The sequence below is a fragment of the Dromaius novaehollandiae genome, chromosome 4 (genome assembly GCF_036370855.1).
Source record: "Dromaius novaehollandiae isolate bDroNov1 chromosome 4, bDroNov1.hap1, whole genome shotgun sequence".
Lineage (NCBI taxonomy): Eukaryota > Metazoa > Chordata > Aves > Casuariiformes > Dromaiidae > Dromaius > Dromaius novaehollandiae.
In genome coordinates, this window is record NC_088101.1 from 21,656,875 (window position 1) to 21,677,020 (window position 20,146).

Here is a 20,146-nt window from a genome sequence, read left to right on the forward strand (position 1 = left end):
CAAGAGAATTAGTATGCTCACGAATAGCAACAAAACTAGAACCATGCCTTCCAAATTAAGATGAAACATCTACATCCAAAATTTGTTGATACTAAACATACTGGAGTTTCCCTGACACCAGCTACGTAACTAACACCTATCACTCACTCTAGATGTTTGCTTTAAAAAAAAAGAAAGAAAGAAAGAAAGAAGAGTAGTGAAATTCTATTACAGCACTAGCAAAACCCTGCATAAAGATGATGCAACGATGAACCAGACAAGCCACAGGGAAAAGCAGATGCAACTCTGCTGGCTCTGCCTTTGGCCCTATCAATACTCCAAAAATGAGAGGGAGATAGAGTTCCATATGGAGGCCTCAATCCTGCTTAATAATCAAATTTGCACAAGTCTAAAAATTTAGCTTTATCCTTTTTCAGTTTCAAATCCTCTCAACTTCATGTTGGACAAGGCTGTACCTTAGTAACAGGAATCTACTGTAACTGTTAAACTCTTTCTCCTCCAGCAACAGATTAAAAGCACACAAACACATATTCCACATAATATACTTTGTCTATGTATAAGCTTCGCTTCAACGTACCTCCTTTTAAAGTCAGGCCATTGCATGTTAGAAGCAGCAAGAACCCAAATCTTTGAACAATAAGATATGCTGATACATAACCTTTAATAGGCAGCTGACTAACACACTGCAACTGTTTGTGTCACTATCATTAGCACCTCTATCCTCACTGAAAATATTAAATACTGTATAATCACAGTGCTATAACAATAATAGTTGCACAGAAGTCAGTTGGTGGGATCTAATATTATAATAATGGCTCCATGAAACCTAGTATGCCACTGGCTATAAAGAACAGTGCTTTTTGCAGGAGTATGCTGTGTGCGCAGGTGTAAATATTTGCTCATGTACATCTGTATAGATGTGTATCAGCCTACCTCGCATCATGACTTAAGCCTTCAAATAGATCAACTTTAAAAAAAACTGAACATTTTTAAAAAAGATTTTAAAGCACTCAACTTTGCAGAAATGCCAGGAGAAACTTCTTATTCTGAAAGTACAGCACAGGTTGAAATTTCAAAAGAGCCAAGGGTCTAAAGTACTTGAGAGAGATATGGGAGCTAGTTCTAAGTGAACTCATAGCAGGTATAAGCCTCAATATAGCCCTGTCAGCATGGCGCTCTGCACTTTTCAGCAGGGTAAATCAGCATGAGTACAGCTCCACGTTGAAGCTGCTGAACTGCCTCTGCCATTGACTACAGTGTGCTTGGCTAATGCTGAGCACCAACTCAGTGCAAGCAGAGTCAGAACAATGCTAAAAGCTTCTCAATATCCAGTATCTATTACTAGAAACATCTGCTGCTGCTGCTGAGCTTCATGCACAATTGTTACTTCAGCAACTACAAAGCACTTGCGGTTAGAAATGAGAACTTACTGTCATGGGAACTGGGTTTAATTTTGCTTTATATTTGATAAATTTAAATTTAATTTTGCTTTAAGTCTACACACACACACATTTTATCAATATACACCCATGTGCGCGCACACACACACACGTATTTAGTATTTCATATTTTTATATATTTATAAAGAAAGGTTTCAGCTGTCTCTGAAGTCTGATCACTAGTAGGGCTTTTTTTGGACCCTGTTTTCTTAGATGAAACAGAACCCACCTTCTTTCTGACACACTGGAACTAACTGAATCACCGTGTTGGTACGACCCAGCAGGGAGTACCCTGCTTCAGTTTTAGCACCCAGTTACAAAGTAAGATAAAAATGGATTGAATCAACAACTGTGGAAGGGACAAATTTTTCCTGAGGAAACTGCCAAATGCAAAATCACATCTTCAGGAACAAAGCATGAGGGCCAGAGTCATGACTGGGGAACCGGATCATAGACAGATACGAGCTCAAGAAGGCCTCCAAGGTCATGGTTAATAACCAAGGAAAAAGAAGCATCTGCAGATGTTCTAGTTGAGGCTTAAGATAGGCAGTGAGGTAATGCTTATACTCTATTCAGCATTAGTTAGACCATTACTGAAATTAAGTGGTCAGTGCTAGCAGTCATTTTAAAACATGAATGTGACAATTTGGAAACGGCTCAGAAAACAGCTAAATAGTATTACTCAGGGCTTGGAAATCTGCCTCAGAGTGAAAGGCTTAAGAGCTTAATCTATTTATTTTATCAAAGAGAAGGTTAAGACATGACCTTATTATGGTTTATAAGTAGCTAGACATGAACAGACCCCTCAGATTAGACAGCCCTTTACTCCAGCAGAGAAATGCTAGATCCAAGAGGTAGGAACTAGGTTAAGGCACAAATTTTTAAGTGAGAGGAATTAACTATTTGACAATCTATGAAAGATTTTATATATACACACACACGCACATATATATTTTTATACATATTTGATATATACATATGTATATGTGTGTGTATATATATACATGATGGATTCTGTTTTGTGCTACATTTAGTCATAAAGTGTGATCTCAATATATATTTACTAGATAAAGTATACGGCCAGTTATTAGATGAAAAGGAATTGTCCTCACAACCTCAGGGCATGTACAGCCAAAAGGTTTAAAGGCTCTAACACCTTTTCTTTCCTTTCACTCATCAGTATCAATTTAACACAACGATCACAAGATAACACAGAAGACTGTGATATTTCAGGATGCTACACATTATGGTTTCTTTCCATGTCTCCATTACAGCAACAGCAAGAAAAAGCATTTTACCATAATTGCACCCAAACGAGTGACAATTCCCTCAACCTCTTGATTTTGACTAGAAGATCATCCATCAAGAAAAGTCAGTATTATGAACAATTTTCATCTAGATAAGAAGACTGAACTCTTAAGCATCACCAAGACCTTCCATTAAACTCATTTCCTACTCAGAACAACTGCCAAAGAGGATCTCAGAAGAGGATAAATAGGATGATGCCAATAAAAAAGTTTAAAAAATGGAATTGCTTTTGATCTGATCTTTACGCAAAAGAAAAAAAAAATGAGCAGATTGAAGAAGTGTATTAAACATGCTCTAAAGGGCGAGATCCTGCCTGATCCTCTTCAGCACCTTAGAACACGGGCTTTTTTGTTACTTTTGCAAGATACTATCAAAAGGTTGATGAGATTTTACTGCATAGAACTAATATACTTAATTATGCTTTGTAAAATACTTCTACATCTCTGTACAGTGCTCAATATTTCTTTCAATTTTTTAAACCTACAGCACAGCCATCGAAAATTCAAGAGACAGTTACACTGATAAGTGAGTTGTGTTAGGAAGTCATTGTGAAACTTGAAACTAAGGAAAAGAATCAGCTGGCAGTCTGAAGAGGCAGCAAAACGATTCAACTTAAAATGCGACATTCTTCAAGCATAAAGGACTTAAATCTAGAACTCACTAAGACACAATGTACATCTCCAAGCGTGAGAAATTTTAAAAGATAGCAGGAAAATCTTAGCAGAGAATAAACACTCTAGTGCAGAATAAACACTCTAGTGCATTTGTATATACTTACAGATATTTACAGAGACTGGTGTCAGGACCCTCAGGTTTGAAAACAAAGGGCTATCACATTGTATGGCATTTACTCCTTTGTCAATTACGGTTCATGAGAACACGATAACAAACAGGAGGAATTTGGTGTTCATGAAGCACTAAACAACGTCCGTGACACACAGGTCACAGCAGAAGCTTGTAAGAACTCACTCACACAGTGAAAACACAGGGAAACATTTTACATCTACGACACATTTTTGGCTATGCAAGTGGAATATCCACATTATTAAATCCCTCCACAGATTATACCATACTTCTCTGTAAGCAGAAAGTCCCATGACCCTAGCTTCTGCATCTGCTGAAGGTATACCCCTGTTTCTATCCATACTTCATGAATGTCTCAGTTGCCACGTGTCTCTGGAAAATATGGATAAACCCATCACAGTATGCTCCTAACATGACATGAGGTTCTTGCAGAAGTTCTCTGTGCTGGTCTCTTCCTCTCTTCCACAGACATGTGCCACCCTTCCCAAAAGTTATAGAGGAGGTGGCTTAATGCAATTTTCCTGTTTTCCAAGATGAAAACATTCTTTTTTCCTCCTTCCATCTACCAAGCTATCTGGCCAAGCCAAAAAACCTTTCTGGACTTACAATAGAAAAAACTTGGGTATTTTTTTTAACTTCTATTTCTGGTATTGATTTGTTGGAATGTGGTCAGTATATTTTCCATATTTATTATATATAAAGTATTTATATAATATATATCCTCAGTCTGTATAAGGATACCTGTAGAATGAGCAACAACCACAGGCAGAAAGAGAGACTAAACTTCAGCCACTCCATTTAACCTTAGTAAAGAGATATGACAAAAAGAAAGGGAGGAGGTTATTTTCAGTAACACAGCAAATTAAAACAAAATAAGAGGCAAACATCTCAACATGAAGCAATAATGTGGACAACCTTTATATAAGCCCATCTTTATCAGCATTTTAAGCAGAGACACTAGAGTAGCAAAGGTAAGCTCCTGTTTTCCCCTTGCTGATTCAATGGAACAGTAACCTCCAGAGAAGAAAGAAACTGGGCAACTGAAAATGGTAACTTTGATAATGAGCATATATGGAGGCATTAATTATTCAGAGGAACATCATCCCTACCAAAACACAAGTGAGACAGAAGTTTCATTATGATTTTTAAAAAGATTTAGCACTGACTACAGTCTGCAACAAGAGGTGAAAGTGTGTCTAAAATCCCTTAAATGCTTGTTATTCTACTTTAACCAGTACAAGATTTAAAAAAAGGGACACAGAGATTTGAGTGGACAATGAGTATTTCTGAAGCTGCCTGAAGCATAATCCCCGCTGTAGTAAAGAAGTTCATAGTCATATGTTTGCCCCTCTGGCCTCATTCACCCTAAAGAAGGAATTGCTTCACAGCACTCACTTTATTGTATGATTGTGGTTTCCCAGCTGTTCTTGTCTAGCTGGTTGTTTACCACCTTGTGGTTACACATGCACAACTCAGAATAGAAGCCACAAAATCTGCACAGCTCTGCTGTGCTCTTTCCTTTGTGTCTTCTCTGCCTGCCAGAAGGTGATGCAGCACACTGCAGTTCAGACAGCAATGAAGGACAATATAACATCTTTAGAAGCGTATCAAAACCCAGTCTTCTGGCTCCAAAGTTGCAGTGTGCCTCCCTCAATAAATTAGAAGCAACAGTCTCCCCCTTTACTAAGGCTTGTCTTGCAAGACAGGGTGCTGCTGCTCCACTCCTTCTATAAAATTCATTTTGACTCTATAATGTCTGTCCTGTAGCTGGCTTTGGAGTTGCCCTAGAATTACTGATGGTATGATTAATCATCTTCATTTTATAACTGTCACAGAAGATAGATATGTAAATAAGTGTACTGATTTACATTATGACCTTCAAAGATAGCATCACAATGACAGGTGATGATTTCTGTACTGCATTTTGCATGCGGATCTCCAATTTATGAGAAAGATGCATGGAATCATCTATAAAGATGACAATGATCTACTCTGCCTCAGGAAAAAGCTCCCGCTTGCTTTGTTTCAGCAGAGACATCACATATTTTTTCCTCATACACCAGTGCTGGACAAGAACTTAGAACTGAAGGTACATATGGTATAAGTGACTTAAACAGAGCATTGAAACTCTTTTTCAATTTTGTATAGCTGCTTATTTTCTATTTTACTGTGAACACATATTGCAATTGCGTTCTGGTTTGTGGGGAAATAATGGAAAACAGCAAAATTAGGAATCAAAATAATTATGCCTACTGAATTTTTGGTGTGCTAAAGCTAGGAAGTATTATTTCACATTACCGATCTTCACAGTATTATTCCCTTTGCATGAACTACCTCTGCACTGGGCAAAATAGCTCATACCTCACAAGAGCGTGCCTTCCTGACAGGCATCTGTCCTAAAAAGGCAGCACCAGAAATGGACATCCATCATTTCTCTTAGAAGTTTGCTCCAATATTTAATCACTTTTTTTTAGTTGCGTTTTATTTTTAAATTCCTATAATTTTATCTGCCATTGTCTCGTCCTCTGCCTTTCATGTTCTGTGACAAAATTTACTACAGTAAATATTTTCTTCAGTAAGGTCCTTGGACTTGTAAACTTATCTTCTTTTGAATAAGCTAAATCTTTTTCCTTTAGCAAAAGTCACAGCTGATCATTATGCAATCAGAGAAAAAAGGAAAGATGTTTCCATATGCTTATTGATGGTACAGTGTTCCATATGCCTACCAACTAAAAAGATGTGCAAAAAACCATCATGCTTAAGAAGCGTGTTAAAGCATTCTTCCTAAACAGAAAATATGCACACACTGAAAATCTGTTATGTGGGCTGCTTTCTATTGAATCAGAAACTAATGTACCATTAAAAAATAATCTAGACATGCCATATCACCAGGAAACTGGTCCAGTAACATTTCAGATGGGAGAATTTAATTAAATAATTAATAATGTCCTTAAATAGTATCATTTAGGTTAGTTATGACTGTGGTTCACTAGCAGAACATACTCAACGCCACTCTAAGTTTTAGGAGAGAACTGCCAAAATAATTCGAATTGTCAGCTATCCTCACGCTGTCTTAGGTCTCTTAGGAAAGTTAAAGCAAGGTCTACTTTAACTAGTCTTTATTTTTATCAGTGTACATCTTAAGCTTCCAAAGACCTTAAAGGGAAACTTTTAAGAAAATAAGACATCTAAGGCAACATTTGTATTCTCTACTTCCTGGAAGAAGAAAAAAAATAAATAAACAATGGCCTACCTGTGAAGGGCCATACTGCAGTGGCACTGCTGTCCTTTTTAGCTCTGGTACTTGATCATCTATGACACCCCCTGCTTATCTCCTTCCGGCAAAGGCCAAAGGGGGAGAATAAGACTGTCTGTATTGACCTCCAGATGTTTGTAACACTTTGCAGCTTTACACTGTGACTGAATCTCATGCTTCAGGCAGATGTTGGTGATGTCAGGAACAAATGCTCTTCTGCAGCTCACAGTTGTATTCAGGCAGGCCTTCCCCTGGATCACCAGAGACTAGCCATAGGTTCAAAGCAGACATGAGATGAAATAACCCAGTGTTCAGATATGTCAGTAGGAATCCTTTCTTTGAGACACCCGACTAGTATGTGCCTAGTCACATCCTCAAGGCATTACTGATCACTGACTGGATCATTCAAATCTGAAAAGCTATCCCCTGTATTAAATCAACAAGGGCCTTAGGTTTATTTCTTTATTCTTCATTGTCAGGACAGAACACAGGCGCTCCCAGGACCACCAGGGCATATTTCATGTAAGCTGGTCACTGCAGAAGGCTCAGATACTACCAATGTTTGTCTCCCTTGCTTACTGCTTATGGCATGCAGCCTCTCAAGGAATAAAACACCTGTATTAGGGTATCTGGATACAATGTAATTGCCTGCGATACACAGGAGTTCAGCATAGCTTATCTAAAGGTAGCTTTTTGGCCTGACTATAAAACTGATGTGAATTACCACATTCTCTAAGGGACCAATTCCAAAGAGGAATGTTTTTGGCTACAAATATACAATATGAAGTACGTTAATGCTGTCATCTGCTAACACTTACTTTATTAGCACCATGTGTGTATGTGTACATATGTATGTACATACACATCTGTATACACACTAATCATAAAACATATGCTCACACACAGTAACATGTAAATGTAACAAAATAGCATTCACAACTGCAAACTTTATTTATTTATTTTTAAATGAATTGGTTTTCTTGTTCCCAGACCAGCTTAACCCAAAAGGAAAAACATGAACTGAATTGCCAGTGGGTTTGCTCTCAAACAGCTCTCTGTGCTGGACAGGAGGGTGAGACTATGAATCATCCACTGGTCATCTACTCATACAGAAACAATAATAGACAGTGTGAGAACAGCATCCAGCAGCACTGCTAGAGTTCAGGAACTGTGTTCCTACTGCATGCCTCTGTTTTAAGAGGTTAAAAAAAATGGCATTAAGTGCATTTGCTTTAGGCCAAAATTTGGGTTGAAAGGAGCTATTTCAGAAGAAAACATATTGAACAAATTAATTCTCTTCCAGTTTTCTACTTCGCCATTTTAATTAATGTGAACATTGATAAGTGAAAAATCAGCTGGTTAGGACTGAGCTTGCAACTGGAAGGGAAGGGTCAATTACAGAAATATAAGCAAGAGAATGTGTGCATGTGTGAAATGATTCTTACTAGTTCAAGATTATTGGTTTTAGGTAGGCCATTCAGAGCAACATCACTAAATTCTTTTTCCTTTTAGATTTTGAATGACACCTGGTAAATGATTTGTCCACACATTTTTATTGCTCAGGGCCAAATCTAGAGGGTTTTACCAAGATTGTATGCAGTCTGCTCCACAGAAGAAAAAGAAGATAGTTAAGAGAGATCTTTCCTTTCAAAGAAAAAGACAAGGAAAGTGTCATTTGCACTAAGAAAGCACAAGAGAGAATGATAACAGGACACAGAACATTAACCCCAATCCAGTGTCTGCAAAACCACAATCCAATTCTTTCTATTTGCACTCCAAATATCCAAAAACCTATTACCAGTAGTATGTTTTAAAAACATACTGCATTCACATCATATTCCTTTCAGACAACTGAGGGGTTTTTTTAACCAGCGAAAGTCAGAAAAGCAGAAAAGAATTCGAAAATTTGTTTAAACAAAAAATTGCTTAAATAACATCTCCTCTTTGTTGTTTTCAGACTTTTTTCTTGTATTTATGAATATATAGGACAACAAACAGGTAAAGTTTCAGACCCTGATCAGCAAGAGCAGATTTGCATGAGTTAACGGCACTGTTACATATGTATTTCCAGGATCAGACCCTTCTCAATGATATCATTTTCAGTTGACAATAACACATTGTTCAGAAATTTTAAAAGCAACACAGGTTAGAATTCATGAAAGGTTAACATTAAATGTACCCATTCACCCCAAAAAACAATTATTTCAGAGATTAATGTGAAGTTCTCTTAAGTTGAATACGACATTGGCTATTCTTCATTATATCCTGAGGAATACATTTGAAGTTGCTTTTCCCAAATATTACATAACAAGAAAATCCTTTTAGCTCTTGTTTGCAATCTACACTTCACTTAGACATCTTAAAATCACAAAAGCCATCCACAGAGAGAGATTTAAAAATCATTACCCTAGAATACTTGTTTAATAGAAAGTGATGGCTTAAATGCTACAATATGTTCCTTGAATATCTTCACATTAAATGGTAATTGAACAAGAAGCCTCCTGGTCCTGTTCAAGGGCAAGTCCCACAAAGCTCCTCATTATCGTAATTTCCAATTTGGAAGCCAAACTAAATAACAAGGAGTAATTTGCCAATTAGAACTTCCTGCTCTTTTTCCCTTTATTCCTTAAACACCATTCAGGGGCTGAACCAGTCAAACACTTTTAGCTTCAAAACTGCAACTGAAAGAAATTAATTTGTCTCTCTCCATGGTGAACCTGTCAAGAGGCAGCAATGATGCATACCATGTCCCAACACAACAATCACCCTTAAATACACAGAAAGGGGTCTCAATGTACTTGCAATACCTAGGGTTTCCTTTTCTCATTTTCTTCATTTTTGCTTCCATTGAAAGACGCAGAAAAACAATAACAAAAAAGAAACACTTTACCAAACTGTCAGAACTCAATTCAATGATTTCTGACATATGGAAATGTCCCAGGAACAAAATATGTCTTTTGTGTTTGAAAAACTTCTGAAAGTAAGAGGCACATAAGGATAAAACAAACACAAAAAAAGTGCTCAGCAGAAACAAGGTTGCATTCAGCCAGTGAAAACCACAAAGCTGAGACCATTCCAGACAGTTTTACAGATTCAAAAATAAGACTAAGTTTTGTCATATGCTTTCCTTAAAATTCAAATCCTGAAGAAAAAAGAAATTCCTTTTCAAGAGTCCATTTAAAATGCACACATGCAAGGCACACTACAGGTGTACAGGAGAATGGCACAGTGTAGTAGTGATGCTTGGATGTGGGATTGTGACTTATGTGTATTCCCATTCTGTCACACACGTTTTCAACATTCCTGCAAGCCTTTCAAACCAGTATTTTTCTGGGTTATTTTTCTGGCCAAAGTGGTCAATAAGCATAAACCTGAACTTCAAAGGAGACAGAAGACAGTGGGTGGAGATGGGAAACGCTTTAACAAACAAGCTCAGAAGTCTTTAACACATGGTGCAGGTCTGTACTAGTATAGAAGAGCTAGCTCAAGTACCACAGCAGTCTTGTCACGACGGCAGGTGAGGAGAACAGCTAATTAGCTAAGGTCAAGCACCACGTTAATGTAACTATGGCGCTTTTTGTAGGTACACAAGTTCTTCTGTAGTATGCTGCTGAGTCTTACATTAGACTGCACTGTGCCATGCACTCTTAACTTTGAAAAACATGGAACACTTGCAATTACTTTTGAGGTCAATAAGTATCTCAGGCTAGAGATACTATGAAACTGAAATTTAGGGAAGTCTTATTTTAAGCCACCCTACCATCACTTCAACATCCAGTCAACATCAGGAAATCAAAAGCTCAACAAAATTCAGAGGTATGATTAAGGGAAAATACGAAACATGACATTAACCACTCACTTTGCCCAAGGTTGTGATAGACAACATATCACCGATAACATTAAAATCCATGTGAGTGTTATTTGAACACCAGAATTAGTTGGGGGAATTCCAGAGGCCTTTTATTCAGCAGGTTATACTAGATGATAATGAATCTGTATAGATTAAATCTATGCATTTTAATGCATTGAAATTAAGGAAAATACTGCACCCTTCAGATTAAAGTGAAGCTAAACACCTGGATTGTTCCTAAAGCAATCCAAGATAGAAAATATTGTTTTGCTATAAAACACTACCATGTATTTGCAAATATTTTTTAAAAGGATAAAGTATCAAAGTATTAAAAGTATTAAAAGGGAGCAAGCAGGCTAAAGTAGATGGTCTCCACAGATCTTATATATGCCTATGGTAACATAAATTCTAGATGTAAAAAAACAAAAACCCCAAAACACCCTTTCAACAGTTTTGTCTCTATACATGTGCTTCTTAACAAAATCAATGGGATTATTTGCTTAACAAAGGTATTTGGTCCTTTTCTTTTATATATTTACGCAAGGTTTTCCATTCACTCTTCAGATCAACAGCTCAATCTAAAGAGAGCCATTTCCTGCAACAGTCTTCCATACAAAGGTGGTGAATGAAGAGAAGGATACAACAGACTACAGATTAAACAGTCTTCTGAGGAATCAGGGCTCAGGGGTCAAAACATCACATTGCCACAATAGGTCCTGGAAAAAAGGTGTTACTTTGAAAGCAGTCAAAACTTCAGAACTTTGTAAAATAAGCAATTTTTAACTTAATTCTAAGCACTTAATGCTCTTCGGCAAGTGGCAAGTCCATGGACTATTTTAACTTCTTCCTTCTTGCTCACCTGCTTCTGGATTAGTCTCTCCCATTCTAAAGGGAAAAATCCAGAAATCTAAAAACATAAGGATATACTTACATCATACACACTGTGTGAATAACATAGGATAGATTGTTCAAAACAAGTCTATTTTTGTCTTTTCTGATGCTGTCTGTAAAGCTATTTTGCTGTACAAGATTTGAGACGCACTGCAACAGAGAAATCCATCAAACCTAATCCACCTCATACCATACAGCCTCAGCAGCTGATTTGAGATAGATGGTAACAGATAGTATTTCTTGTTATAAATGATAGCAGAAAAAAATACAGCAGGGGACACATGCACGCACACACACACTGTAGGTTTCCTGCTTAAGAAGTTCTATGACAAGCGATAACAAAAACACAAACATAAGGGATCCATGCAACTCTGAGTACACAGCAGTCTTGTTTGAACTGATCTGTCTAGGATAGATTTAAATCAGACAGCATGGATACTGCTTGCTCAGCATGGGCAAAAAACCTGCAAAGGAAGAAAGATATATGCTTGGGCAATTAACCTGCACCTGACTCACTGCATTTGACTCCATTTAAATTTTGCTCAGGTGTGTACCCAAGCAAAGTTCTTCCTTCCTATGCTGAAGTGGCAACAGATTGGTGATTTGGTAAGTGTTCTTGGTCCACCCAAACTGTGGAAGACAAGGGGAGGAAATGAAAGAGAATAAACACCTCTATATAAATCATTAAACTAAATACCACTAAGATAGGGCACATTTACAAACTCAGAGAAAGTGCCTTATTAGCCCTGGAACTTGATCATTTTAAAATTAATGCCTCCAACATGAAGAACTGCTGTTTTCAAGGCACATACATATTTATTACTGAACAAGTTTTCTGGTTTTTAAACACAGAGCTTAAAGTTCAGCTCTTCCACAGCACAGCCCAGTCAAATATTCCTTCCCTTGCTAACCCTCAGAGTATAGCAGATTTGTGGATATCAAACTACTACCTAGAAACCATATCTATACATTACTCTTCACTATATACAATGAAATCTGAAATAGAGATACAGTGAGTGACTAGATAAAGCTTTGTAATAAAGCACTACAGCACTTATTTAAAAATTGCCTGTCAGTTAAATGCTACCTTCAGTCTGCTGGCAAGATGCAAAACCAACAGAAAAGGAAGAAAGAGCAAAAAAAATATTGCATTTAATTGCTCTGAAAAATGTTGAAGTATCATTTAATCACATCCATTTAATGATGTTTTTAATATACCAGAATACAAGTTACAAATCACCTTTACATACAAATTCTGGTAGGAAAGATAAAACACAGCCTCTGGTGATCTCAAATACACTGGGGAGTCCAATGTGAAGAGTTTTATGTTCATTCATAGACCAACAAGATAATCTAACAATATACTTCAAGCTCAGTCTTGCGGTGATTACTCTGAAAATTGGCTTACTCCACTGTGGTTCTAAAAATAAGAAATTATTAGACTTCTTGAATTCCAAAAAATCTTTGGCAGTTCTCCTCAACTCAGTTAATCAAGTAATACCTCCAAAGTGTTCTTGTGAGATGAGTAAAAGACTGGGTCACGGTTTCTCGAGTATTACGAAAATGGGATTTTTCTGTCAGGTAAACCCCAGGGGTGGTGAAAACTATGAAGCAGGACTTTGTTTGGGGAAAAAGATAAGTACATATACTTGAAGAAAAGTCTTTGCAACTTCCTAATTTATTTTAACAGCAGGGATCAGAAAAAATTGTTAGTTCAAAAAGAGAATGAGCAATGGAAATAAAATAAAATGCTGAAAAGAAAAAAATAGCTTTTGCAAATCTGCCCTAAAACTCCAAGGAGTGACCTTCACAGTATGCTGAAGTCAGGAACAAATACATAAATCCTTATATTAATATTCACTAGAAACAATATACCATTATACAGCATATTTTACACCCATAGATCTCAAAGCATGTTATAAACTCCTGTGATATCCAGTTCCCTGCAAAGTAGGCACCGCAACACTCATTTCCAGGGCAGGTAAACTGAAGAACTTGGAAGACAGTAAATTTTCTGTTCCCTTCTAAAACAACGCAACTGAGTAAGTTCTGATGTTCCAAAAGCAAGTACTTTCAGAGTGGGATACAGACGATAGTGATGGGCAAAGTCCATTGAACCAGAGTTGGAAACACCTAAGAAAGCACCTAGCAACAGCTATTTTCTAAGCCACATTGTTCAACTTCTTCTAAACAGGCATTATTAGTCTCACTTTAAATGACTCCACTGTCACATAATCTATAGCATCATTCAAAATACACCATTTTGCTATCAGAAAACTATGGATTAAGTGAGATAGCACCCCAAGCTGTTAGTAGCAAGCTAGCCATTAACTAATTCAGTTTCTGAACGGAAGTTTGTCAGGCTGTTAAACCCTACTTACCTGCAGAAACACAAAAAACTTTTCAAAAAAGCAAATCTATTGCAACTTCAACTCCTATATTTCACATGTTCAACCACAACTTATGCACAAGATTTACAGAAACCTGAATCAAAATCAGGACTCCTTCATGTGTCTCCATCCTTCTTCAAGTGTGAAGAGAATACTCCAGACAACATTCACCTGACTCATGCCTGCAGTTCATTTGGCTGCTGCAAATATGTAGTGATAATCTGGATCCATAAAACAGCCTGGAGACCACTTAAGAGCACATTCAAAATACTGAAACAATGAAGTTGTTCTAAGTTAAAGCAAACACAGAGTGCTGTGCTATTAGAGGTGAACTGCTTTACAGTGCCAAGGAGCAAGGCCCCTATATTCTCAGTGTCAGTCCTAAGCCATGAGCCAGGCTGTCTCTCATGCCATACTTGGGCAGAATGGAGGAATCTGAGGAAAAACGTGACCATAACTGCACCAGCCTCCCCTTCCTGAAACCTCATGGAAAGGTCTCTTTGGGTGGCCCACATGCACCGGTTTTCATCTCTGGGGACTGTATACCCAAGAAAACTCATGAGTGGAAATAGGAGGAACTAGTTTGCTACAAAATGGCTTTTCATGACAATTGTACATATCCGGTACCAAACTCATTTTGCAGTATGTTTCACAGGGAAAATTGCTTACAAACAGGAAGTCTGTGTCACACTAGTTCAGCCTTTTGGCTATATAGTCTCTGTAAAAATTAAATGGAACAATTTATGATATCTATTAAAAACACTCTCTGAAAAACTCATTATATGGTATATAAACATTAAAAATATATAGCAATATGTTTACACATACAGTGATATTCATTCTCAGTTGTCCCTTAGACTTTTGTCAAATGACTTGGTGGTCCAATTGCTGAAGGACAACTGTTAGCCTCAAAAAAACCCCACTATCATAATTCATAGTTTGTTGGCAGCATGAGCAAGAGGGCTGATGACTGGCATGAGGAAAGAATTGCCCTTACATTGCCTTTATGTGGCTGAGGCAGACTGGCAGGACAGACTAGCATTTGCGAGGTTGCTGCCTGGATTATACCTGTTCTGCTAATAAACATTCCTATTCAGTAAAAGCAATTAGGCAAATACACAAATCCATCTCTTCTCAAGAAATCACACAGGCACAAGGTCAATGGCTGTTGACTTCAGCAAGCTTCAGCGCATGTGCTCAAGTCCTATATCTCTTTTTTCTTGAGTTTCAGTAAAGTCAGAGACATACTGTTGGAATAGATTGAGGGAGATGTCCTCAGTTGGCAAATAACTGCCCAGATCAACCGCAGCCTGTTAAGTCCCACTGTCTGTGCCACTCTGCAAACAGCTTTAGCTAGAGCTGTCACTGGCTCGCACTGCGGCGCGCAGCTGCGGCATGTTTGCCCATGCACTGGTTCTTACTGTGAATCAGCTCCCTGCTCTTTAACACACAGAAATTGACATGTGGAGGAGAAGTCATCTTCTTCTGACTAAAATATTTATCTTCTTAATGTTTATCTGTGAGCTTAAAACCAGATTCCGCAGTTATTGCTGATGCGCAATACTGTATTTGGAGAGTAGCCCTAACTTATTACTAAGTTATATTTGGCCCCCCTTTTTAAAGCAATCAGGTTACTGACCATTTAATTAATGTTTTATAAGACAAGCTATTTTCTTCCACATATGATGCTTCTCTCCAGTCAGCATTTAGACATAATGGTCCATGCTTTGAATCATGTTTATACACACATACATACGTATAAAATATTCACTATCAAGCTTAATTACCATATATGTAAAACCAGTTGCATAATAATTACTTGTAATTAAGAACTAATTTAAATAATGAACTTGAAGAAAAATTCATTAGCCTCACTGTTTATTTTGGAACTATCCAGAGATCATTTTCCACTGGGATAAAAGTTAAATTAATAGGGACTCCTTCAACTTCGCAGGCTTCACATCATACATTTAAAGAGCAAGAAAAAGAATCCCACTAGTACCTGCAATAAATGAATTAATAATTGTAGCAAATACATAAGAGAGCAGATCAAATACCATTTTGAAATAATTGATATCCTACCAATCGTATTATTAAAATATTGAAGCAACTAGTTCTGCAGTGCTGTAATTTAAAAATCATTTAATTGGCAGATGAAGTATTTCTGCCTCCAGCTCCTGCTTTCCTTCCTGGTAACAGTATTTGAAGTAACACAGTTGTTAAAACTGGAAACACTTAATGAGAATGAGGAAGCTAAATCATATGAATGTTTATTAAAACTGAACATAAATAAAAAGCAAGTCAGTTGCAATTGCCCACTTCAGCTGAAAAGTTTTTAATGCCCTAATATACACAAAGCTATTTAACTATTTATCAACTACTTACCCTCTCCAAATTCTATGCACTGAGAAAGATGGTGCCTCAGTTTATACGCACATTCGGTCTACGAAAAACAAAAGGAATCGCCCAGAACAATGCATCTTCTATCAAGACATTTTTTGAAGCAAAAGTTTTTACATATGTGAAGCAATAATCAACATGCCTCACTGGGGTCTAAAAATTGATTCTGCCACTACTGCTAGAACAAGCTGAGTACAGGCTTGAAATAATCCTTCAGCAGTCTGGTGATGGTACCACCGGATGTGATATTCTGCATTATCCAGACCTTCATTTCTGAGAGCATGTAGCCTCCCAGCCCAGCCATGATACAGTTCCATCCTAGAGAGGCTGACGCAGGGCTGGCTGCCCATCCTCCACTGCAGGCTAAAGCAGCCGCCCTTCATCTTTGTAAGAGAAGCAACATTCCCAGCTAACCATCGTCTCAGAGGTACTGGGCAACTGTCTGCAAGAGGAATTGCTCCAGGTATTAGTCTCATCTGGGGTCCTTATCTAACACCTGTCATTAAGGACTGAACCCATAAAGGCTACTGGATACAGCTAAACACAGAAAAATGCCACAGAATGGCCTTTTCCATTTATCAATGAAAATGGAAAATTTCTAGCACTGGAACAATTTAAACAAAATTGGACAACATATACTTAAAGAACCATCTTGCCTGAGGAAGAGAACACAAAGGATAAACTTCGGAGGCTTTCCTGGTCTTTTATCTCTACAATCCCCACACAGAAACTAACATACTACAATGACATTTAATAAAACCCTAAAGGCACAGGTTGCAATTCTGCTGATGTGATCAGAGGTAACAGGCTGGGTAATCTACAGTATAAAGCAATAATACTTGTAAAACTATAAATTTTCAAAGAAGTTCAGTGGCAATAACTTTCACTCAAAGAAAAAAACAAAAACTAATCAAAGTTTATACCAGGAAGACATAAACGTCCCTTGAAACCATTTCTTAAGCTGCTCTGAGGCAATCTTTTTTTGTTTGTTTGTTTGTTTTTGTTTTTTTTAAAAAAGAAAAAAGAAGCACCCAGGCATTCTAAAGAAAAAAAGGTTTCCTGTACAGCATGTCTGACCTTCACATCTAACCTGTAGCCTACTGGGGAAAAAAACCAGCACATTCCAGACCGCCCCCTCATCACTTATTTTAACTGTCATAAATTACTTTCAATGCTATAAAGCAACAGGTTCTAATCCAAAAAAATACTGGAATTCCACAAAGTTTATTTAGGCTTAGGTATCAATTTTAAAACTCCCCCAAAATTTGCTTGTTATAAGAGCTGGTTTAAACAGCTGTAGCACAGCAATGAGGTGCTACTGCCACAGAGAAAAGCAAAGTAACATTTGGTAGCAAAGTCTGGTCCTACATGCATAATACCATAAAACTAACAGAATGTATCTAAATAAAGCATCCCATTGACCTTGTCTGCTCTTCTAGCCCTGGCTATTTTACACTATTATTCTAGTTTCATTAATATATTTTCAGATAGTTATAAAGGTACACAAAAGTAGATGTATAAACTTCACGTTTAGATTTTACTCTTAGCTACTATCCCTTTGCATACCCAGAGTAACTCCAGTGGTTTGCCAGTAAATAATCCTGGAGTTGCATAACAATAGAGCCCTAATTCTGGACCTACTCATTTGAGATACATTATTATGTTTTATAACACACAGTTTTACTCACAAAATGCCTTCATAATACCCTAAAGCAATTCTGGTTAGAATGGTACGATAACAGTAATATGGGAAAAGGCAGCAAGTATTCTCCTTGCATATAAGATCAGATGCAGGCACTTTACAGCTTTCAGGGAGCAATCCACTTGCAACCCCTTCCATTCTGGCTCTTTTGCACACACACACGCCCTCAAATCGTATTAAAAACAAACAAAAAAATGGTATCTCCAAACGGACAAAATCAAAGGGATTCTACACTTAATAAGAAAGCCTACAGAAAAGTCAACACAAAAATGTCTAGCAGACACACATTCAGTGTAAGAAGCTTTACAGAAGTTATGTTTAAAAAGATGTGTTTCCAACTGCGCTTGAAAAGGCAAAATTGACATCGCACTGTCAGCTATCACTGCCATGGCTTGGAGTGTGCAAGCTCTAATTTGACCCTTCTGGGGGGAAAAAAACAAATCACAATTAGAGAAGCAGAAAAATGAAGCATTTAGACATGTCTGTAAAGCACACTGGCTAACCTAGTGTGTAGGTATCAAGTGAAACAAAAAGACAAAGGAACTTTCCAAAGGGTTTTGTGTCTCCCAGATAAAAGCTAAAACCTTTTTAGATCCAGCTTTTGAAGTGGGCTTCCTAGGATTAGAATATAGACAACTAAGAGCAGAACACACCTTCCTTTCCACTGCCTCTTTACCTCCCCCCTCCTCTTCCTTTCCTCCAAAGGAGCATGAAGAGATCTAGGAAATATAAACATGATTTGCAAGTATTTAAACAGCAATCAACTGAGGAGCAAGGCAGTAAGGGATGTTCAAGCATCTGTGATTCTAACTCCAAGCACCTTGAAGTGGTACCTCATCACATTCATATTCTAAGTATAAGATCAAAATTTCGCAGATAGTTTAGACATATGCATCAATTCAAACTCCTAACTTACTGAACCAGCATCTCCAATGCCGTACCAGTGATCAAGCTGTACAGATGCATGAAGAAGGCCTACAACGGATGTTTGAATTCCAGACAGTATCCGTATAGGTGTATATCCTTTTAGCTCAGCCCTGACAGGCCAGGAAAAACTGTTACAATGAGAGAAGTCTGATGTGATGTTACCAGATTACAGTATGGGCATGGCTCTAGAAGCAAGAGCTAATACATATTATAATACAGCTGTATTATGAGAAGCATGTTAAAGAAATGAGGAATATAATCATTCCTAGTCCTAAAAGATTTTTTTCAAAAAACATTCTTTTCAAGATAATTCTAAAGGATGAACTAAAAGTATTTCAAATGATATTCCAACTACTATTAACAACACTACTGGATGAAAACGCCGTACAGATCACAATTTCCAAGAACCAGACAGAACATCTGATAAAATTCAGCAGCTAAAACACATCTTCATGACCTTCCAGTCAAGCATTCTTTAATCACCACTTCAAGCACTCATTTAGGATTGCCCCAGGGATCTAAGCACAGTTGTTTTTTTTTTTTTTTTTAATGAAACCTCCTCAGTTAAAATTCATTCCTGATAAACCTAACCTTGAAACTTGCAGCTTTTCAGAGATAAGCAAGATCAAGAAGCCTGTGAAGATGGTATAGTTAGACAGCCTGAAAATATCAGCAGCTAGGTCACCAATATCGTAAAATACATTATTTAAGTTTTCAGATACCAAAAAAGTGTGTCTGCAAACTTTCCCAGGCTACTTAAGCAACTGAAAGTTAAAAAGAAGAAAACAACACACACACAACCCACAACAGTACATTAAATCAATGCCTACATTAACAGAACCATACCTGGAAACTATAAGGGTCAAGTTACTGAAGTCAGAAGCAACAGCCTCTTGGGGTCTGTGGACGGAGTAAAAGGTAGTGACCCATCCAGCCTGTCCTCCGCCTCAATGAATCCTTAAATGCGTGAGATACACCAGGAGTTGTGATGACACAACCATGCTCTATCCTACACCTCCACATGGTAAGTTTCCACCCATAAAACATTCAAGATAAGTAATCAGTTAAAAGAACACTACCATAAGAGACAGTGATCTTTTTCACTCAGGTAAGGAAAAGGCTGCAATTTCCCTAGTATTTTCTTTATCTTTAAAACAACATGAATCTTATGAGAATATC

At 37.4% G+C, this 20,146-nt stretch overlaps 1 protein-coding gene across 1 annotated transcript in view; it reads right to left on the minus strand.

Moving 5' to 3' along the window:
• The window catches only part of COL25A1 (collagen type XXV alpha 1 chain), a 309,930-nt gene that overhangs the window by 199,851 nt on the left and 89,933 nt on the right, over nt 1-20,146 (minus strand). The gene's annotated exons all lie outside the window — the stretch shown is intronic.